At 46.0% G+C, this 23,552-nt stretch overlaps 1 long non-coding RNA gene across 2 annotated transcripts in view; it reads right to left on the bottom strand.

Moving 5' to 3' along the window:
• Window positions 1–15,068, bottom strand: part of LOC111180002 (uncharacterized) — a 51,677-nt gene extending 36,609 nt beyond the window's left edge. The window contains exon 1 of one of the 2 annotated variants that reach the window (XR_004022168.2): window positions 14,661–15,068. This is a non-coding gene — a long non-coding RNA (uncharacterized LOC111180002). The remainder of the gene's footprint in view (window positions 1–14,660) is intronic. The other variant, XR_004022170.2, reaches the window with a different exon arrangement.
• Between the last annotated feature and the right edge of the window lie 8,484 nt (window positions 15,069–23,552).

The raw sequence follows: 23,552 nt of genomic DNA on the forward strand, positions 1-23,552 counted from the left end.
TCACCCTAATCCCTCCACCCGCCTCACCTACCACTGGTTTTCCTCCCACCTTTATGGCTGGCGCTTCTTATTCTCCTCCACAGGTTCTACTTACTCACCCAGCTCATAAGTGCTGGTGTTCCTCAGACTCACACTGTCACTTTTTTCTCCTGTCACTGTGTCATTCTTCCTGGGTGCACCCCCTTCCTAGGTGCACGTCCACTTCACTGGCTTCAACTCCTACCCACATGCCGTTGGCACCTAAGTCTTTGTCTCTAGCTCAGATTGTCCTGAGTTTCTGACCCATGTATGTTATCCAGTTGACACCCAACACTTCCACCAAGATGGTCCCTGAAAAAGTTGGTGTCAATGCTACAAGTGAAAGAAAATCCAAAATGCTTTAAATGGAAAGGAAATTAATTGGAACAGCCATAATGCATGTGTGTTATTTTAAGCTGCTAAGTTTGTGGTAATTTCTTACTCAGCATTAGAAAACCAATACAGGGATTCCCTGGTGGCGCAGTGGTTGAGAGTCCGCCTGCCGATGCAGGGGACAGGGGTTCGTGCCCCGGTCCGGGAAGATCCCACATGCCGCGGAGCGGCTAGGCCCGTAAGCCATGGCCGCTGAGCCTGCCCCTCCGGAGCCTGTGCTCTGCAACGGGAGAGGCCACAACAGTGAGAGGCCCGCGTACCGCAAAAAAAAAAAAAAAAAAAAAAAAAATTAGAAAACCAATACAGCCTCTCTGAGGCAGGCAGATTATTCTGCAAGAAAGCTAAGCCATGCAAGTGGAATAACTCACAACTCAGATCCCTGAGAGAGGCCAGGACTGTTCTTCTAATGAAGGTGCCACCACATGGAAACATGAAACCAATGAGAAGGAAAACTTTCCCCTCCCTCCCCCACCCCCACCGACCCCTGTCTCAATAGGAAAAAGAGTGGAAAGAGAGAGAACTGTTAGGAGGCTACAACCATAGTCCAGGCAAGAGATGATGGTGGCCAGGATGAGGAGAATTATATGGATCTGAGACATATTTGGAAAATATGTAAATTGCTAGAATTGCTAATTGCCTGGTTACAGAAGATGAGAGAGAGGAGAATCGGGATGACTTCTAGGTTTCTGGCTTGAACGGCTGGGGCCACTAACCAAGTAGGAAATGCTGGAAGAGGGACAGTTTGAGGAAAAAAGTAGAAATCTAAGAGTTTCATTCTGGACATGTTAAGTTTGAGTGCCTGTGAGGCATCCAAGTAGAGACGTCAGTTAGAGGGCTGGGTATGCCAGTCTGGAACTCAGAAGAGAAGTCGGGACTGGAGATATAAATGTATGAGTCATCAGCATAAAGATGTTATTTAAAGCCACGGAAAGGGATAGAACCACCAGGGGAGGGAATGTACAATCCTGCCCTTCCAGTCTCTCCTCCATCCTGCCCTCAAACTCGTCTTTCTAAAATGCAAATCGGATTTTGTTGTTCTGCTTAAAATTATGCAATGGCAGTCAAAGGGGTTTTTTTTCGTTTCAATTTTACGAAAAGGTTGTTTAAACTGTAAAAGGAAAGTTATATTAACACGTTGTACGTTGACCTACTTTCACAAAAGAAATTATATAGCACTGATTAAAAGCCAGTACAATATTTGGAAAGTGGAGGAGAAACAGAACCGGAAGAAACTATAATGAAGGCAAGCAACTAATTAAATTACAGCAAATGTGTCACTTTTTTTTTTTTTGGAAGATATTGGGGGTAGGAGTTTATTAATTAATTTATTTATTTTTGCTGTGTTGGGTCTTCATTTCTGTGCGAGGGCTTTCTCCAGTTGTGGCAAGTGGGGGCCCCTCTTCATCGCGGTGCGCGGGCCTCTCACTATCGCGGCCTCTCTTGTTGAGGAGCACAGGCTCCAGACGCGCAGGCTCAGTAGTTGTGGCTCACGGGCCTAGTTGCTCTGCGGCATGCGGGATCCTCCCAGACCAGGGCTCGAACCCATGTCCCCTGCATTAGCAGGCAGATTCTCAAACACTGCACCAGCAGGGAAGCCCAAATGTGTCACTTTTAAGGTTATTTTCTCAGAGTAACTATGATCATTTATAAACCCAGCCAAAGATTTTAATTGCTTAAAAAACTACTCGCTAGCTGTGTGACCTTGTAAACTGCTTTAACCTTTCTATGTCTCCTTTTGCTTTTTCTATCAGGTGGGAATAATGATGCTTGCACAACTTTGCTGGAAAGGTTGCTGAGAGATCATGGAAATAAAAACACTGAAAAGTTTACAGAAGGAAGAGGAGGTCATAAGCTCCTCAAGTTCAAGGACTGTGACATATTATATTTGTATTCTCCCTGCCTAGCAGAGTGCCTAGAGTTCATCACAGGATTACTATCAGAAAAGAAAAAACTACATCGAGGGCTCCCTATTGCCTTCAGAATAAAGCTCAGTTGGGTCCTCTGAGAACAGAATTGAAGATTGAGGCTTGGGTGCACATAGTTTATAAAATTGTCCAGAAAGAAGGAATGAGGGAGCAGGAAGAAAGAGAATAAAGGAACAAACCAGTGTGTGCTATGATAGGGACATCGCTGCTGAAGCCTACGGGACTCAGTTCTGCAGAGATCCCTGAGATGCTTACTGGGTCGCTCCCAGAATTATTCACCTAAAAGACAGGAGGCTAGAACACTTATCCACCTGGGCTCTAGCCCCTCCACTGCATGAGGTTGTCCCGAAGTGTATTCACCACCCATCCCTCCCCAAGTGGAGCAGCTCCTGTGGCCTCAGAAATACTCAGAGGCAGCAGGTGGAGCGGGCCTGGGTGGAACCTATCAGGGAGCCGTGAACCTGAGCTTGCACAGAACCGATAGGAATAGAGTAGGATAATGAAATAGTCAGTTTAGAAATCCCACTAGGGGGTTGAGGACAGGAAGGGAATTTTAAGGGAGTTTGGGAGACTGTCGTAAGCTAATGACGACTCAAGAAAAGAATCCAGTAACCTAGCAACAACCTACGCTACCTTGAAGGAAGGCCAGGTGCGTCCAAGTGCCGGACACGCTCAAGCCACAAACCCCGATAGTTAAAACATAAGACAGTAGACATGGGGTCTGAATCTTGTTACGTGAAGTCAGGGAGTTCACAGTCCCTGAAGAGCAGCATTTCTGCGCATAGCCAAGACAGAAATGGGAAAGAAACTAGGTGAAAGGGGACATTATAGGGAAACCTGAGATGAATTACCATATTTTAGCATATGTTACCACCCTTTTGCTAATATACAGATGATTTAAATAGCCCCATGACTGTCTGAGTTAAACCACATAGGGCCAAAGGAGGAATTGATGATGTAAGCCTTGACGTCTGCCCAAGAATGAGGAAGAAGGTGGTCTTCTCCCCTCCCCACTTCTTCTTTGATTATAAAAATGTAGCGCTCTTTGTTCTCGGGGCTGCTGCACTCCCTTGCCAGCCCACTTGTGTCTCTCATAAGCGTCCTATGCTAATAAACTCTCTGCCTGCCACTGTGCCTCTCGCTGAATTCTTTCTGTGCTGAGGCAAAAGGACCTGAGCTTCAGTAAGTCCTGACGCCAGTAAGTCCTGAGCAGTTTCAATTGAAAGACAGTGGGTTCAAGTCCCTTCCTAAGTCAGGGATTGTGAGTTCAAGTCCCAATCTGAGGTACAGGTGGGTTTAAGTCCCACCCAAGAAGGAGTTTTGTTTCAGAACCACCCACCCCTGCTGCAACTGAAATCAGAAGTGGCCCAAGGGGACGTGATGCAAGGCACCAAACGCTGTCTGCTACACGATCCAAAACCTTTCCCCTGACATCGGTCCTCCAAGTTTTCCTGCCATCGGACTCTGGGGGCTCTTTTATACTTCACAGCTCTGCCTGCCTCCCTGTGCCCCAGCTGATTGGACAGTGAACAGACACCCATCCTGTCTTAGTCAACTCAGGCTCTTATAACAAAGTACCATAGAATGGGTGGCTTGAAAAATAAAAATGTATTTCTCATATTCTTGAAGCTAGGAAGTCCAAGATCAAGGTGCCAGCTGACTCAGTTCCTAATGAGATCTCTCTGCCTGGCTTTCAGACGGCCACCTTTTCACTATATCCTCACATAGAAGAGAGAGAGGTTATTTTCCCTGGGATTCCCCGAAACCACCACACCCTCAGCTCCATGGCTCTCAGACCCCTCCTACCCTTAGATGGTCCCACAGGGGAGTCAGTCCTCATCCCGGGGATTGATCTGCCCTTCGTGTTTTGTTGGATGGCAGACTAAGCTACTTAGCTTTAACTCAAGAATATCAGTTTTGACACCTCTTCTACATGTGATGGAATTTTTGGTCTCTTCCAGAACCTTCTTCCAAATCTCCGCACCCACTCTGGGCACCTTGAGCTGTTCTGCTTGTAAACTCTGCAGCTGCCCATGTTGGCACTTGTGGACTGTGCCCTGATCCCTGGACACCAGGAAAAGAAGGCCGGACCACACCCACAGATATTTTCTCCCCTGGTTTGGGGGTGTCCTACACAGACCTGAGGGTCACAGCACCATCATCACTTGCTTGGAAAACTTCAGTAGCCCCCTAACTGGCCTCCCTCCAAACCACCCTCCACACCATCACTAGAGTGACCTTGCTAAGCACAGAGCTGATCTCCCCGCTCCTTTTCTGGTGATGCTTCGAAGTCTCTTCATGGCCCCAGAATCAAGTCCACACTCTGACAAAGTCTACGAGACCATTCATGATATTGCTTTGACTCAGCTCTCCTGACATCAGCTTTCAACCAGAGACTACTAGGCTGTCCAAGTTCTGTCTCACCTGTGGACCTTGACGTGTGCTGTTTACTCCATCTGGGAAGTTTGCCTCCCCTGCCTCTGCTCCCACCTCACCCCACCCTGCACCCCAGGCCTGCCTCACTCCTGCCCACCTTCAGGTGTCAGCTTGAATACCACCTCTTCGAGAGCATATGCTTCAAGCTCCCACTTTTCACACTCAACTGAATTTTGCTTGTTTGTCCATCTGTACTGTTAAAACCTTGAAGGCAGAAACCAGGTCCTGAATCTTTACTGCCGACCACAGTTCCTGGCTCATAGCACTTGCTCAATGAACACTTCGGATTGAATGAATCAATGAACAGAGGCCCCTCACTGCTCTCCTCCAGGCGTCTGTGGCTCTGGTCTCTGGAAGGCCTGCCTCCTCGGCCCTGGCCTGTTCCTGCCACATGCAGCTGCCTGTAGAGCGCTGACTTAGTACATAGACAGATGGGTGCTAAGGTGAGCTCAGCTCTCCTGTGACCTCTGCTGCTCTGGGCCACTATCACAGCTGTCCCATTAGCTGCCATGTGATGTGGCGGACCGGCATCACCATCACCAGCTTAGGTCTGGCCCTGTAATCCATGCAACAGGTCCCTCCAAATCTCCAAGTGGCAGGGGAACTACCTGCCGTCTTGTCATCCTCTCTGCCTGCATCATCAGAGCTGTGGTGTCGGATGACCACTGAGTATGGATTCTCCTTTTCCTGGCCAGTCTTGGCCAGGCTGTAGAGCCACATTTCTGACGGCAGTTGAAGCAGTTCTTTACCAAAGGCATCCGAGCCTGGGAAGACCCCAAGCACGGGGGTTGTGGCCATTTTGCTTCCATCTCCTCGTACAAGTTCAGTGAGGGGTTTGAGAGCTGAGGTCCAGACTCCCACAGCCCAAGATGGATCCTACTCCTACCACTTGCTGGTGGAATGACCCTAGGCAAGTCATCCCTGGATTTTGTCCTTTATGCCTGTGCCATTCACAAGACAGTCTTGACGTAATGCTCAATCTTCAGTTCTAACTCCAGATCCTTCCACAGCTGAGCAACATAGCCCTCGCCACCTGCCCGCTGAGATCCTTGCTTTCCATCTATTGTATTCTAATGCTACAATCTCTACATTTCCTAAACAACAACAAATATGATTCCTTCCAGGGGAAGAGAAGGCCCACCGCTAGCCTCCAAGAGTTAATTCCACCTAAATCTCAAGCCCCACACTTCCGGAGGCTGCCAATATACCAGGCGCCCATAATGGGTGCTCCCTCCACCCCAATTTTCTAAGTCTGCTGGGCAACCAGAGCCATTAAATCCAGAAACTAATTTGTAAGGAAAACAAAGAAGAGTAATCGTCTCTCTGTAGGATTCCAGTGGAAGCTTCCCCTGGACTGGTGCTCTGTAAAGAACAGAGAAGGGCACCTGAAGAGAAATGCCTATTAACGTTCAAAAGCCCCCTAGTGGAATGGAAGTTGACCTGCTGGAAAACGGAAATCTGCCCCGGCCCACAGGAGTCCGCCCTCGGAATAACATTATTTATCCTGCAAACGGAGTCGCTTAAGAGGAAGAAGCAATCTCAGGGCCGTTCCTGCAGCTCAGGGGCAGCCGGCAGAGCCATCCCCAGGACAAGTGTCTGGGTGATTTGGAGCAGTGCTATTTGGAAAAGAAGAAAAGGAAAAATAAAGTGGGGAACTGGGAGGGGGAGAAAGAGCCGGAAAAGCTGAAAAGCGTCAGCGGTGGGAAGAGGGGGCAGTCTGGGAGTCTTTGCGGGGCCCCTGCAGGGACAGCCAACCTTGCCGGCAGGGAAACACGGCTTTGGTCTTCTGTTGCTCATGGCTGGGGGCCGGAGACTCGGAGATGTGCAGAGAGAGATTCACCTTGAGTCATCCCATGAGTCAGAGGCAGGAGGCAGAAATAGATCTTATGACCCGCTGTTCCTTGTCACAGACATCTTGGAGCATCTTTAACCAGGACTCCTGAGTGGGGATGAATTTGGCTGCTTCTTGCAGCCAGGTTGGTTCATTTGATGAGATGCCTGTCCTCTCTCATGCCAAAGGCAAGTGATTTAAAGTCAAGAAGGACCAGGAGCTTCAAACAGACGTCCGTGGCCAAAGCTGCATTTCCCCTCACGTCAGGTACCTGTTTACCGTCACAGCCAGGGGTGACTCATCTGCTTTCTGTTTCTCCTTCGCTTCTACCACCTGCTCACTTCCACACACCACACACGCCAAGTCTTCTAGGACCCCCAGCTCTCACTGGAAGCTTGTGCACTCAGAATGCCTTCCTTGATTAGTTCCACCCAATTTTTATCTTTTCTCTTGCTTGTATTCTCACAGGGCTTGTGACAGAAAGTGTGGATGGCCTACCCAACAGCCAGGGCCCCCCCAATTGCCCTTCAACAGAACTCAGATTTGGTTCTGATACTCACCCTCCCCAGGTGCTCAAGGAAGGTGTTCCTTCCCCAGCCCCTTCCTGTTTTGAACTCATCATGTGGGGACATTATTGTTTTTAAAATGTGAGTTTTATTATTTTTCAGGTGTGGTGAAGCCAATAGATCAGGAGTCGATTGCCACCAATAATTACAACTTCCAAGAGGAAGGACCATGCCACACCACACCGGGGCAGGGGGTGAGAGATCGGGGGGGTACATAGTGAAGCACTGGGGCAAATCTGGAGGGAGAAGTAGCCGGGGGAAATGTGGGCAAGAGAGTTTACTGCAGTTTCTACAGGCAGAACAAGTGAGGTAGGGTAAGCAGGCTTAGGATTGGCTAGGTGAATAATTTCTCTCTCTGGGGCATTGGGGATGTTCCTATTTGCCTGGTACCTGACCCTGGGATGATTAGGGCAGGTGGCCCAGAGAGTGAGAGCCCTGTGAGAGCCTGATAAAGAAGGTGGTTGAGGTATGAGATATGGGATCTGGATTGGTTGGTTTGCATATGAAAGGAGGCCAGCAGTTTACTATCTCTAGGAAATTAGCCAGCCCTGGGAGGGGCAGTTTCTCTCCGGTCAGCAAGAGTCCAAGAGGTCAATGCATCAAAAATACAAAAAATGGAAGGGCGTGATTATACAGTTAGACTTGAAGCTGTGGCAGACATCTTGTGAGCAGAGGAAGAAGCCAGCCGGATCCCAGAGAAGCCACTTCAAGCCCCCTGACCTCGTTGAACTACTGAGTTAAGCAACCCTGAATTGCCTTGTTCTGATGTTCTCATTATGGGAGATAAATCCCTTACTGCTTCAGCCACTTTGATTCAGCTATCATGTTACTTGCAGCCGAAAGCATCCTAACTCATATGGCATTTAAACCATCACTTTACTGTAAAGGTAAAAATTCTAACTCCAACTGTTTTGTTACACTAGAATTGCTTTTTAAAGAATGAGTTGCTTGAAATAACATCATTCCCGAGTTGCAGGAAGTCTAGATGAAGTCATAATTACCTATTACATTTGTTTAGAGTTTTATATATTACAGCCTCTCAGTTGCTGCTTACCCTCCCCAGAGTCAAACAGGGAGTGAAAAATAAGTGTTCTGAATCCAGCTGGAAAAGGAAGGAGGTATCTTTTCCCTCTTCTGATTCCCAGATCTTCTTGTGTGATGTTTCCTCTCAGAGAGAGGTTTGGACTTTAGGTAGGTGGTTGGTTGGAGGGGAAGACTTGATTAGGAAGGGGCAAAGGCAGTGAAATTCGATTGCCATTTGACTGCAGGATCAAATAAGTATAATGGGAGAAATGTTATCTTAGAAGAGAGAAAACAAGCTTCCCAGAGTCAGCCTGACTGCTGTCCAGATATGTGCCCTCTGCCAATCACATCACATTTCTAGGCGTGGGTTTCCTCAATGACAAAATGAAGGATTTGAACTAAGTTATTCCTGGTCACTTCAAACTCCAAAAATGCCATGATTCTAAGTACAGATAGATCATCTCAACTCTCTGTTAAAATGCCAGTCACATACCACCAAGTTCTCTATTAGAGACCAAGGCTGTTCCGTGAATTGAAAGAATTGGTTGTAAGTGTTTCTGTTTGGCAGGGCCCTCTACCCAGATAAGGAAATAACTTATCAGTGGTATTATTAAGACTACTGTTATGGGCTGAATTGTGTCCCTCTCCCCAACCCAGAGCACCTCAGAATGTAACCTTACTTGAAAGTAAGGTCCTTGCAGATGTGATTAGTTAAGATGAGATTGTACTGAAGAAGGGTATAAGCCCTTAGTCCAATGACTGGTGTCTGCATAAGAAGAGGAGAGAGAGACCCACAGAGGGAACACTGTATGGAGACACAGAGACACACAGGAAGAAGACAGCCAGTGACAACAGAGGCAGAGTCTGGAGCGATGCATCTACCGGCCAAGGATCTCCGGCAAACACTAGAAGCTAGAAAGGGGCAAGGAAGGATTCCCCCCTACAGGTTTCAGAGGGAGCATAGCCCTGATGATACCTCGATTTCAGACTTCTAGACTGCAGAACTGTGAGATAATAAATTTCTGTTGCTTGAAGCCACGCAGTTGGTGATACCTTGTTTTGACAGCCCTAGGAAACTAATGCAATTACCAATAACAACTATTTATTGAATGCTTACCACATACCAAGAGCTGTGCTCTATGTGCAGAATCTCTTTTAATCTTCTCCACAACTTTGTGAAGTTGATGCTATATTTAATCCATGTTTTACAGGTGGAGAATATAAGGTTTTAGGAGTTAAGTTCACAGACACAATCATTAGGTAAATGGTGAGTTTGGAGCTTTGAGGATCCTTTGTTGTAGGATCTTAAGTGTTAGGGATTTTATATATCTGAGGCCTCTTGTGAATAACAAGCTTCTATACTACTTGAATTGTTTTGCCTGTGTATGTTTGTCCAACCAAGTCGTATAGTAAAGCACCTCAAAGTTAACATGTCCAAAATGATACTCATTGTCTTCCCCTCCAAACTTCTCCTTCAATGTCCCACTAAAACATCTCCTTCCCACACTTCCCCAGTCTTAGTGGGGGCTCTGTGCTCAGGCCAAAGTCCTGAGTCATCCTCAATTCTTCCACTCATCCCCAATAAAGGAACCTCCAGCAAGTCCTGTCCCCACCGCCCACCACCCCGGTCCTAACCACCAACATCCCCCCTCTGAGCTTACCACTCTGGCCTAACTAGTCTCCCTACTAGTAGCTTCCATTCCTGCTCTCCTGGAGTCCACTCTCCACAAAATGGCCTTTCACAGTTTAAAACAAATCAGATCATATTACTCTTCTGATTAAAACCCTCCAAAGCCTTCTCATTCCACCTAAAATAAAATCCAACTCACGGGCTTCCCTGGTGGCGCAGTGGTTGAGAGTCTGCCTGCTGATGCAGGGGACACGGGTTCGTGCCCCCGTCCGGGAAGATCCCACATGCCGCAGAGTGGCTGGGCCCGTGAGCCATGGCCGCTGAGCCTACGCGTCCGGAGCCTGTGCTCCGCAATGAGAGAGACCACAACAGTGAGAGGCCCGTGTATCGCAAAAAAAAAAAAAAAAATCCAACTCTTTCTGTGGTCTGCGAGGCTAAGATGATCCGGCCTTTGGCTCCTCTGTAGCCCCAACAATTATCACCTTTCTAGCTGTGCTGCTCGTTTTTGTGGTCCTCAAATATTCCTTGGCTTTGTTGTTTTCTTCACCTAAAATGTTCTCCCCGGGCTTCAGTTGACTGCTTACTTCCTTCTCATTATTCAGGCCCCAGAGACTTCCCTGACCACTGTATTTAAAATTGTCTCTTTGCCCAATCCCACTCCATCCCATTACCCTGTTTTATTTCCTTTAGTCTCTGAAAATTAACATATGTATTTATTTTTCATTAACCTTCTTTCTTGTCTCCGTCTCTCTTCATTAGAATTTAAACTCCATGGGACCAGGGACCTCATCTACTCAGGTTCACTATCTTATTCCAATGCCTTGAATGTGTCTAGGTGCTTCATAAATGCTGCATGACTGCATGAATGAAATGCTAAGGTTCTCAAAGTATGATATGTGCTTCTGGTGACTCTCTTATGTCTTTTGCTGCTCCCAGTTCAGTTTTGTGGCCCAAGTGTTACTGAACCAAACTTGGGTCTGCTCACCCATGCGCAGTAAAGCCAATCTACTGAGGCTGCAGTTGCGGTGAAGGAAAGTGCAGCATTTATTATAAAGGCGCCAGTACAAGGAGGATGGGTTGCTCGTGCTCTAAAATCCCGAACTCCCTGATGGGTTTCAGCAAAGCATTTTTAAAGGCCAGGTGAGGGAAGGGCATCCCAGGGTATGTGATCAGCCTGTGCACAGTTCTCTGATTGGTTGATGGTGAGGTAACAGGGCAGAGTCACAGGGTTAACATTATCAACCTTTAGGCTTCAATAGGCCTGGGGGCTATGGGCTCATGGACATCAAGCAGTTAATTTCTTCCATTTGGTGGGGGTTTTAGCATCTGTAAAACAACTCAGGAAATGTGCATCAGACACTATTATCTAGGTACTTAGAGGAGCTAAAGCAGAGGATATGGGGGGGGGTCTGTCCTGAGAAGGCCCCATAAGGTCCTGCTGGTTTACAAAAGCAGGTGTCCACCAAATGCTTGCTGGTTGGATGAGCAGAGAAACTTTTCTTCTAGAATTTCTGATCTCAAATAATAGAGCATTCTCTGGGTGGTACCAGGATTTCACATTCAGAAACCCATCACTCAGTGTGCCTAGATAAGACTCAGAAAACTGTCCTCAATTTTTTCCCTAGAGGAAGTCTCTGTTCAGTGAGACAGATTCATCCTCCACACACAGAGAGGCTTGACTTGCCCCAAACTTGGGACATTGCTGTTCTAACTAGGCTCACATATGTAAATATTTTCTGGATTTTTAATGACTTCCAACACAGAGGACACATCATTTGGAGGCCCTTGCCAGTCATTCTGCATCTCTTACCCTCCAAATTGCTTGGAGAAATGAGTTTTTCCGTCATGGGGGACATAGAAGAAAACTAAGGACTTTTTTTTTTAAATTAAGTCCATATTTGGTGCTCTTCTCAGGTACATTGCATCTGTTTGTAACAAATGGAAGCGGACTTGTATTCTTGGAAATTGATTTCTCCATTCCCCTTAGTACTCTGTATTTGCTGGCTCGCTAACTTTAAAGCCCCTCGCAAAGCTGTTCTGAACTCCAAATCTACTGTGCAGAGGTGGGGTAGTGGTGGAGGGGTGGCCAGGTCCAGCAGCTAGAACTGTGGCAGCAAGTTCCTTGAGACCCTTGAAAAGCCTGCAGGAAGCAGAGTCTGATGAGGGAAACTCTGAGCTTTAGATGATGAGTCCTGGGCAGTTGCTGCTCTTCCGAGAACACGAGATCACACAGGACAGAAAGTCTCCAGTACAGCTGTTTGTATTCTGTCCCTGCCCCCTGTCACCATATTCATCCATTCCCATTCCAGCCTAATGACTCCAGGCCAGGAAGGAGGAGGAAGAAAATGATTTAAAGCAAGTTAAGTAGGCTTGGCATTAGCCTCAAAGAAGGAAGCAGCTGTGTCTATTTTGGGCAATATCATTTCTCAACAAAATTATCCAAATTCCTCTACCTTTTGCAAAAGGTCTTGGGAAACCAAGCTGACTAAGCAATGTATTTTGGTTAAGGCTCTTTTGGTTGCAGATAACAAATACCCATTTGAGCTAGCTTAAATAAAATAGGAAAATGGATCATATGGGTACAAGAGTATCTCACAGAACCGAGGACCAGGGAGTGGATATGGGTCTCAGAACAAATCTAAAGTAGGAGCTGGAAAGTCCACGGGAAACTAATCAGCCATTTTCTGTTTTTCTTTTACTTTAGGGTCACATAGACACTCATCTCTGCTTCTCTCTGTACCTCTGTTTGATTCTTCTCTCTCTCTGTAGACTGTTTTTTTCTGCTTCTCTCTACCTGAGAGCCACCATTCAACTCTCAAGTTTATAAGTTCTCAGTTCAAGCCACACACAGGAACTCACCGTCCATGAATCACAGCTCCAGGTTCTCAGGAGAAAGAGTCTAATTAGCTCAGCCGAGTTGAGTACTCAATCCTGATCCAACCCAATTTCAGCCAAGGGCACATAAACTAACACATACTGGGAAACCATCCCACAAGTGGACGGGGCCCCTGAGGGCTAGGCAGCAATCCCCCAAATACCTATTCTGTATTATTACCCTGCAGGGACAGAGAGCCACTTTTTCATTGTTGCCATTCGGTTCCTTTAATTCCAGCAACCTTGAAGTATTAAAAATGACTATAATCTGACTCTTTATCTGAGAGAGGATCGTTGGTTATTAGAATTTTCTAATGAATCCTAAGACCATTTTTTTCCCTGAGTAGTTTTTTCCTTCTTTTTGAATGTCTGAACAACGGTTTTCAAACCCCTAGCTCACAATTAGTCATTCAAACACTGGGAGCTAAGGTAGTGGTACTGGGACCACGTTAGTTAAGGCTAAGGAATAATAGTAACAATAATCATTATGGGAAGAGGGAAGTAAAGGAGAAGAAATAGATGTGAAAGCAGAGGAGGGAACATGTATCGAACACTTATGACTGCCAGGCATTGTAATAGGCATCTTAGGGACCCAGTGGCCAATCCTTTCCTCAAGCAAGTTAGAGACACTGGGAGCTCTAACTGTATTACCCACCCACAATCAGCACTGCTGCTCTCCCCCAGCGAGTGCTTGGTTTAATTGCACAAAATATTACTGACTATTTTCATTTACAGAAATAGCTTTGATTTATACCTAATCACCATGCAGCACAAAGATGATTATGTGTTAATTAACTTTGCTTTAAGATTAATCTCACCATTAAACCCTGCCCATTATTTTCAGGTTTCCTAGTTTATTGCTTGTACAGAATTGTCTACTCAAACTTAAAAATAATTAGAGGAAACATCATGATACGAGGCTGTAATATAGATGGCACACGTACGGGTCCTTCCCAAGCAGTGGGGGAGAGTTGGATATTTTGAAGAATTAATCTTAAGATATCTGGATATCCCTTTGGAAATGGAAAGAATATTAGTGTCATGGATATATACAGTATATTCCAGTTGCATTTTTGAGGCGCTAAATAGAGGGTGGGCAACAAGATACTGTGCAAGGATACCAGTACTAAAGTCAAAGCCATGGCCAGCCTGGGTCCAGCAATGACTAGCTATGATACCTCGGGGAAGTGAGGGCTTGGGGTCGTGTAGGGGGAAGCTAACACTTGTTGAGTGTACACCATTATGAGCAATAATGCTGTCTCATACTCTAGTAACAGTAGTAAGAAATGACAATACAGAAGCAATAGAAATAAGATAGCTAGCGTATTTTGAGCTCTCGTGCCAAGCAATATAATATTTAATCCTCCGAATAACCCTAAGGGACTGGGGCTGTCATTGTCCTCAGTTTTCGAGAAGAGGAAACCAAAGCTCAGAGATGCTAAGTAATTTGACAAAGACCATGTCGATCATTCACAGCTAGTCTGGATTTGAATCCAGGTCTGCTGGACATCAAAACTTAAGGTCTTTCCTGTTCTTCTAGGCTGTCTCCAAGATCTCGAATCGCCAAGAACCTCAGCTTCCTTGTTTGTAAAGTGGGATGATAGTATTTTACTTCCATCACAAGGTCTTCATGAAGGTCATAGGGTCACACACCTGAGAGCACTTTGTAAAATGCTAGAAAATGTAAATTTGTTAGACTCATAAAGCTTACCTGTTTTCCTTGAAAAACATAGGCAAACCTACCTCCTTCCTTCCTTCCTTCCTTCCTTCCTTCCTTCCTTCTTCCCCTCCCTCTTTTTCTCTCTTTCTCCCCTTCCATTCCTTTCATCCCCCTTTTGTTCTTCCTCCGCTGTCTTTCCATCTTGCCACAACTTCACCACCCTTCCCACCCCTGCCTCATTTGGGAAAGCATTAACCAAGGAGCCCGGGAGAGCGTGCATTTTAATTAGTCACCTGTGATTTACCTGGAGACGGCTTTGTTACTCTGAAGACAGAGGAGACCTGAGAGCTGGTTGCACACCCAACAGTGGCTCAGGGCAGAGTTGCTACATGACGGATGATACTGTTGCTCCAGTTAGGGTACTCCCTGGAGAGATATGAGTAATTTCCTTTCATAATATCATCTTCATGCTGAGTCTCAGGCACCAACCTGGAATTCTCCTAGAGGAAATTGGACATCTGCCCTTGATAGGGTGTAGTGGATACGGCATAGCATCTGTGATCAGAAGATTTAGATCTGAGTCCCAATTGTGCTACTTTTTCGCTGTGTAATCTTGAGGAAGTTATTTAACCTCTTTTTCGCTGTGTAACCTTGAGGAAGTTATTTAACCTCTCTGAGCCTCAATTTTCTCAACTCTGAAAAGAGGCTAGTGGTAATAACATGTGTTGGAGATGTGTGTATAAAATGAGGTAACAGATACTTTGTAAACAGTGTGCTTGTGACTAATCACAAGTTAGTTGTGATTGTAATTATGTATTTTTCCAGCAATAAGGAGAGGACAGGGTGAAAGGTAGTGGCCTGAAACTCTCCCTCATGGGTCGGTTCTACAGAGGGTTCAGCTGGCACTTATAGTCCTTTATAATTTTTATTAGCTATAAAAACAAGCACAGGTGTCTCTTATCAGAACGTGCAGCGTGGACACCTGCACCTGAGACAGAGGCAGTGATGCAGGTGGGCAGGTGGGGTAAATTCCAGGGGACTGGGCTTTGTGGGGATGGGGCCATTTCCTGTAGGTGACTCAACAATGGCTCAGGGAAGTAAGTGAGGGAGAGGCAAGTGTCCATAATACACAATTAGCAATGACCCCCCCCTCCCTGGCCCTTGTGGATTCTGACAGCCCCAAAGGTGTTGCCTTTATGCAGTGTCCTCCTCCCTACCTCCAGCCCCAGCTGCCCAGACACTCCTTCTAGTCTGAGTTTGAGGAGGCAGGGATGCTAGAGAAGGAGGACATCTAGTAAGGTTTGCCCTGGGACTCTCTTGCCCCTGACCGTCAGAGCAAGCTCAGATCTACCACATCCTTAGAGAGAGCAGTGGTCACACCCGCACTGAGAAGGAGCGTGACCCTTGACCACAAACTGAACTTGGTGTTAGAGGACAGGGAACCATTTGGGTTCTGCCCCCAAAATGCTGCGACTTCGGCAGTTCACTTAATCTCTGAGCTGTGTCTCCTCAGTCAAACGGAGATGTTAATATTTGTCCTGACATCCTCACATTGCTGAGATGAGGATCAAATTAAAAAACAAAACAAAGGGGCTTCCCTGGTGGCGCAGTGGTTGAGAGTCCGCCTGCCGATGCAGGGGACGCGGGTTCGTGCCCCGGTCCGGGAGGATCCCACATGCCGCGGAGCGGCTGGGCCCGTAAGCCATGGCCGCTGGGCCTGCGCGTCCGGAGCCTGTGCTCCACAACGGGAGAGGCCACAACAGTGAGAGGCCCGCAAAAAAAAAAAAAACAAAAAACAAAACAAAGAAACCACGGGAACAAAAGAGTCTGTTTAAATGTTTCTTTTTAGGAGAACAATGAAGCAGTTAAAGACAATAGGCTAGGTGTACACATGTCAACACAGTTGGACCTTACATTTCTTGCCCTGAATAGAAAATGCTAGAAACGTAATGAGCTCTATAACACAATACTAGTCACATAAATTTAAAATATTTGCTCACAAAACAGTCATATATATTTTTCAAAGATTCAGCATTAGGGACTTCTCTGGTGGTCCAGTGGGCAAGACTCTGCGCTCCCAGTGCAGGGGGCCTGGGTTGTATCCCTGGTCATGGAACAAGATCCTGCATGCCACAACTAAGTGTTTGCATGCTGCCACTAAGAGCCCACGTGCCGCAACTAAGACCCAGGGTAGCCTAAATAAATAACTAAATATTTTTTTAAAAGATTCAGCATTAAACAAATTAGAACAGTGATAAGACTAAGGATTAGGGATAAAATGAATGAATGAACAGGGTTTTGCATGGACCAATGGTGATAGTATTTCATGAGCTGAGGAGTAGATTAATCCAATCCTATGCACCTGAAATTCAAGAAAAAAGAAACTGCTATTATTAAGTGTCGAATTTGTGAAGTAAGAGAGGAGTATTGACAATACTTTCTTCTGCAATGTGGTCTTTCATTCATTCATTCTTTCAGTTAACATTTGTTAAATATCTACAACAGGCCAAACTGTGCCAGGTACTAGGATTATAGAGCTTAAAAAAAAATAGCTCCTGCCCTCACACCTCTTGTTTACAGAAACGGAAAAAAATGATTACAGTATATGTGATGGTGACTGACAGAGGTGAGGACACGGGGACCCAGAGAGAGGGCCCTCACCCAGCCTGGGCCAAGGGAGGGGGCGAGGGCAGCAAAAGCTGGGAGAGGGGTGCTTGACCTGTGCTGGAAGGATAGAAAGTGGGGATAGAGACTTCAGGTATAGGAAATGGCAAGTTCAGTGGCATTGAAGCTTAAAGCACCAAGGCCCTGTACCAAGGCAGGGCCCTGAAGAGCTGAGGCTCGAGACCCAGGCAGGACCCCACTCTGAAGAGCCTTTAAGACCAAGATGGGGGTTCTGGATTTTCCCTAAACTCATGGGTGCCAATGCGGCTTTACACAGGAGAACATCATACCCAAACATGCGTTTTAATATCCTCTCTGGACACAGCGTGGAGACTGAGTTCTAGGAGGGAAGATTGAAGGTGAGGAGACCATTTAGGGGGTTGTAGGAGCACTGAAAGTCTGAACTAAGGCAGTGGCCGTGGGATGGAGAAAAGAGACCAATCGTCTCTGACCACCTCTGACCGCTTCTCTACCCCACATCCGGTAGGACACAAATCAACGTGATCCTGGATTCTTCCTCCCTCTTCCTATCTCATGTCCTTGGTCTCCCTTCTCCATCCCCATGGCCACCTCTTTAGTTCCAAGTTTCTTTTCGGACACCAAGGTCAGCTGACCATGCCCTTCTCCAGAACAGGAAATCCAGGCGGAGGCAGGCTTGTGCAAGACAATGAATTTGGTTTTGGAGACACTGAGTTTAAGTTGCAGAAGGTGGTTGTATATGCAGGTATGCAACTCAGGAGAGGGCCCTGGGTTGGAAATATCCACATCTGGCAGCACCGAAATGTGAAGCCACTGGAGGAGATGACACATCAGGGGGAACTTAGAGGTGAAAAGACAAGAGGGTCAAGAATGGACCATTCGTTTAAGGGGTGAATGGAGGAATTGGAAACTGTAGAAAGAAGAAACCAGAGGAGAAGAGATTAAAAGTGAGTCATGAAAATTAAGGAAGGAGGTTTCAGGAAGGAGGAAGTCGGGGTCAGCAGATAATGCAAACCAGTCAAATAACACCAAGCCTGAGATGAGGACAGCCTCCAAAAGGCCACTGGTAACAACAGGGAGTGGACTGAGAAACAGAAAATAGAAGCAGCAGGTGCAGAAGACTTTTTCAAGAAATCTGACTGGGAAGGGAAAGAGGGAGATAGAACTGTGACTAGAGGGAATCAAGGAAGGAATTTTTGGGGTTTCCCTGGTGGCGCAGTGGTTAAGAATCCACCTGCCAATGCAGGGGTCAAGGGTTCGAGCCTTGGTCCGGGAAGATCCCACATGCCGCGGAGCAGCTAAGCCTGTGCACCACAGCTACTGAGCCTGCGCTCTAGAGCCCGCGAGCCACAACTACTGAGCCCGCGTGCTGCAACTACTGAAGCCCACGTGCCTAGAGACCGTGCTCCGCAACAAGAGAAGTCACTGCAGTGAGAAGCCTGAACACCGCAACGAAGAGTAGCCCCTGCTCGCCGCAACTAGAGAAAGCCCCTGCGCAGCAACAAAAACCCAACGCAGCCAAAAATAAAAAAAAAATTTTTTTAAAAAAGGAAGGAATTTTTAAAGAATGAGAACATACAGCACACGGAGCTGTATTCAGTATCTTGTAATAACCTATAATGGAAAAGAATCTGAAAAAGATTAGATATTATATATATCTGAACCACTTTGCTGTATACCTGAAACATTGCAAATTATCTATACTTCAATTAAACATTTTTTTTAAAGGATGAGAACAACTTGAGCATCCATAGAGGAAAGGTTTGGGAAAAGAGGAAGAGATTGAAGATACAAGAGTAATAGGAAAACTGATGGTAGGGGATCCTGGAGAAGGTGATGAGGGCGGAGTTCAAGGGCACAGCTGAAAGGGTTCACATGGATTGAAGAAGGGACACCTCTTCCCCTGGATGCAATGAATTTTCCAGCTTTCCTAAAATAATGCTGTGTACACAGCTTTCTGCTCCCTGTAAAATAAGACTGGTATCTGTTAATGAGATTACTGTAAAGTTTGCTCCACTTCCTCATTTCCTCTTTCCCCAGCTTCCTCCAACAATGACAAGAACATTGAGGTACCTGAGAAGCAGGACGAAGGGCCAGGAGCCGGTAGAGGTGTGGATGGGAAAGGGAAGCAGACTGTAATGGGACATAGAAAGGTGTTGACATCCCTCATAATCCCCAACTCAATGCCTCCGCTGAACCATAAGGCAGGCTGAGAACTCTCACTAATTTATGGGGAAACTGTCCTGGCTTCTCCACTGTTTAAACCTGTTTTCACTTCCCCCACCTCCCAACTCCAGCCTCCACCTCTCAGTGTTTAACTTCCCCCTGCTCCTTTGGTCTTTGGTGTTCTTTCATTGCTGGATCCTGATGCTTCGCTCCGCCTCCAGAGTTTTGCCTTGTATTCAATATTTTGACACTCCAGCTTTTGTCCATCTTGAGTAAAGGGATTTGAGATGGTTAACAAAGATATATTGAATATAGCAAATGTTTTTTAAAATTAGATCATGAATCAAAAGGAAAAGCAAAGTTAGAAGAAATAGGATAAATTCAAGGGTAAGGTGAAAATGCCAAAAATACATTCCATAAGTCTCTGTAAATCTTACTTTAAATGGTTATAGATTTTCTGTGCCTCCTAGCAACCAGTGTAAAGAGGAAACAGGAGGAGGTATGCAATTCACTGTGCTTTTAAATAAAAACAAATGTATTGAAATACAAGAAAAAGGGAATCCAAAATGAAAGAGGGGCAAAGAGAACTCTCCAGGATGAGAGTAAGGAAAATCCCAGGGTACTAGTCATTAGAGATCACCAGAACGTTCTAGGAGCTGTCTCCATCAGAGGAAATTGATGGAATACCTGATTTGTTTGGAAGTATTAAAGAGTTTAGACAATTAGGGGAATGTTCTGCATGAAATAATGATAAATACTTAGAAATTAAGCATAAAGACAAGATAATAATTATCCCCAGCATAAAAAAATAAAATAGTGTAAGAAGGAAAAACTAATAGCTCTGCTACAAATATCATTTCTGTGGTCCCAATTATGTAATCATGAAATATCAATATAATGATCAAATGTATTCTATAATATATTGAGAGGAGAAGGAAGTGATTGTGAGAGATAATGTTTATTGTTTTAATCTGCTAAGTTTTGGTGTATTTCTCACTATAAAAATGAAAAAGTGGGAAATTGATAATGCCTAAAACAAACAAACAAAGAAATCAGGAAGTAGCAGTTTAAGCTTGTTATTTAGAGATATGAAAGTTTGTAACAAAAAATTAGCTTACAAAATTTGCGGCTGGAGATCTGCTTCTAAGATGGTTCATTCACACGGCAGGCAAGTTCTTGCTGGCTGTAGGCAGGAGGCCTCAGTTCCTCACCACACAGACCTCTCCATAGGGTTGCTTGAGTGTCCTCATGACAAGCAGTCAAATTCCCCGAGAGTGGCAAGATGAGAAAGAACATGGTGGAAGCCACAGTACCTTATGATCTATCTTCAGAAGTCACACACCATCATTTCAGGTATATCCTATTGGTCACATGGGACAGCCCTACTCAGTGAGGGCAGTGACTACAGAAAGACATGAATTACTGAAGGCTGCTACACAAGTATTCAAAAAGTAGAAACTTGCCTAATAAAGTGAACCTCATCCTTAACATTCTTATGATAAGGACATCATTAGGCCAGTGGCATAGCAGAGAAGACCTGTTCTAAAAAGGTAGCCAACCAGAGGCCAAAATGATATGTTCCGGCACCCAGCTCTCTGAAGGTCTCTGTAGTTCTGACTTATATGTAGATAAGATTGGGAATCTAGAGGAATGGTGGGAATGCTTGTCTTTTGCCTCCATTGATGCTATTTTTTGCAACCGAGCATTTGGTAAATGTTGAGCTGCAGGGAGCTCAGTGTTATGCTATCTGACAAGTACATCGAGATCAGCTCCTCCCTGCTACCAATTAAGGGCAGATCCACATTCTTTAATAGGCTGAGCAGGAGATGGGCTGTCATCCACCCGGGAAAGTTCAGGAGCCTGGCTAGGATACATGCATGGTTGGAAGGACAGCCTCTTGCATGTAATACCTGTCCTCCTTGCAGACAGCCATGACATTTAGGGCATCCCAACTTTAAATCCACACCCTTCCTTTTTGCCCAAGAGCAGAAAAAAGGATTCATTCCATCTTCTAAAATTCCCTCTTTTATAGTTCTCTCGACCCTCAAAGTCCAGCTCAAAATCTCCCTGCCCATCAAGGCTCCTTCACTCCCTCCAAACCTGCTCTTCTACTTCCTCCAGACCAGTGTCCAGGTCTCTTGGACCTTTCCTTGTACAAAGTATGGTTAACAGGGTGGACGTAGTGACCCCAACAAACTCCACTGTCTCATTCAGGTACATGACACACTACATCCAGGCTTGTACCTTCCTAGACCTCAGGTCTGTTCACAAGAAGCCCTTGTCACTTTTGCATCTACAAAGTATGCCTTTAGAACAGGATGATTCCAGGGCCACAGGGACGCCCACAAAGGACATCCACCATTTTGTGTGTTTGTTCAGACATTTTTTTTCCCCCTAAGGAAAAGACCAGTTTTCATCAGATTCTCAAGGCCCAAAGAGGTTCAGGGCATGCAGGCCAGACGCAGTCTTCTAAGGTTATTGGTTTGGACCCACAGATTTTGGGGGAGAGAGGGCTGCAATATTTAAAGGTCAGAGCATTTTATACAAAAATAAAGATTTCTAGCTTTAAAACAAACAAAAAAAAGGAAAATGAGGCAACCCCAAGCCCACACTCCCTGGCGGCAAGAATTGGCTTGATTAGGGCAGCAGCTGCCCTTCAGATGGAGCACAGGCTCCCCACAGTCCCCACAAGACCAATTTCTTTTTGATGATTCTGCCTTCTTGACCCTGGTTTAGGTTCTTTGTTTTAGATCTTCAAAAACTGGTGAATGTTTCTCTGCCAGCAGTTGGTTTCACTGGTTTCAGGCCACTGCTTGCCATTTTAGGAACTCTGTCCACCCGGCGGCTCCTCTCACAAGGGAGCTCACCCTCATGCATGCTCTTCTTCCCATTGCTTACATTTCCTTACCCAGGAAGGGACCTACCTGAGTGGACACTCCTGCCTGACTCCACCCCCCATTCCTGATTGGAGGGCGGGCTGGGAGAAACCTAGCGATGCGGTCCTTCCTCCTTCTTCTCAGGCCCAAACCTCCCACCCACCAAGCGAGGGTTTGCTTGGGTGTCTTCAGGACTTGTGGACGTATGTCAGAAGGAAGAATGTTAACGACCCCATTTTGCTCTAGATATGAGAGCTTTAATCGTTAATAAAGGTGATACTTTGTTCTCCATCAGTCTACACAGTTGTCTATTTTCTCTTTAAATCATGGATTCAGGAATCACACTGCTCTATACTTACTACCTCTGTGACCTTGGGCAAATCACTTAATCTCTCTTCTCCCTCAGTTTCCTGCTCTGTAGAAAGAGGATAAGACTAGTGTCACCCTCATTGAGGTGTTGTGAAGACTACATGAGATAATCCAGGTTTTAATGCCTACTTGGCCTAATATTCAAAACATAGTAAGAACTCAGTAACTGTAATCTATTATAATATCTGATCTCATGACTTAAAAATTAAACCAAACAAAAACAAGAAAACCAAAAGCAAAATAGAGAAATGCAGATTTTCTCTGGTTGGAGCACTCCCCTTCCTCCCTTCAATGGCCTCTGAAGTGATTCCAGGAAATTCCAAGGGATTCACCCCCAGGGGTCCTCCAAACTTACTTTAAAACCACTTTTCGGGCTTCCCTGGTGGCGCAGTGGTTGAGAGTCCACCTGCTAATGCAGGGGACACGGGTTCGTGCCCCGGTCCAGGAAGATCCCACATGCCGCGGAGCGGCTGGGCCCGTGAGCCATGGCCGCTGAGCCTGAGTGTCCAGAGCCTGTGCTCCACAATGGGAGAGGCCACAACAGTGAGAGGCCCACGTACTGCAAAAAAAAAACAAAAACAAAAAACACTTTTCTTCTTCTGACTGTACTACAAACTACAGTAATCAAAACAGTGTGGTATGGACACAAAAACAGACATACAGATCAATGGAACAGAATAGAGAGCTCAGAGGGAATGCCGCTGTCTGGCATTGGGCACCTGCCAGCAGCTGCTGCGGGGGATCACACGCAGCTTGCCACCTTGGGCTGGGAGGTGGGGTGCCGGGGTGGCAGCACGGGGTAGGCAGGGACCCTGCACTCCCGCATGGACTTGGAGGGATCCAGCAAGAGGAGTCTTCAAGGAGGAGGCAGAGGAGGAGGAGGGAAGAGAGAGGAAGACTGGAGTGCCTGCGACCATAGCAGTGGCAGTCCAGGCTACCTGCAGGCCAGCTGCCACCTTCTTGAAGAAAGACCACACCTGTGCTTATTCCTCACTTTGGAAGAGAGATGTAGGAATAGAAGCTCTGAGAATGGTGGACTCTGCAGAAAAGAGGAGTGTGACTATGTTTCTGGAACAGCCCAAGACTCTAGAAGTGGAGTATACTTTCGTACTGTACCATTAGCACCTGCCATCACTTGTTTT

This window comes from Delphinapterus leucas, chromosome 1, assembly GCF_059928025.1.
Source record: "Delphinapterus leucas isolate spDelLeu-1000000601 "Yukka" chromosome 1, BTC_Dleu_Yukka2, whole genome shotgun sequence".
NCBI classification, from domain to species: domain Eukaryota; kingdom Metazoa; phylum Chordata; class Mammalia; order Artiodactyla; family Monodontidae; genus Delphinapterus; species Delphinapterus leucas.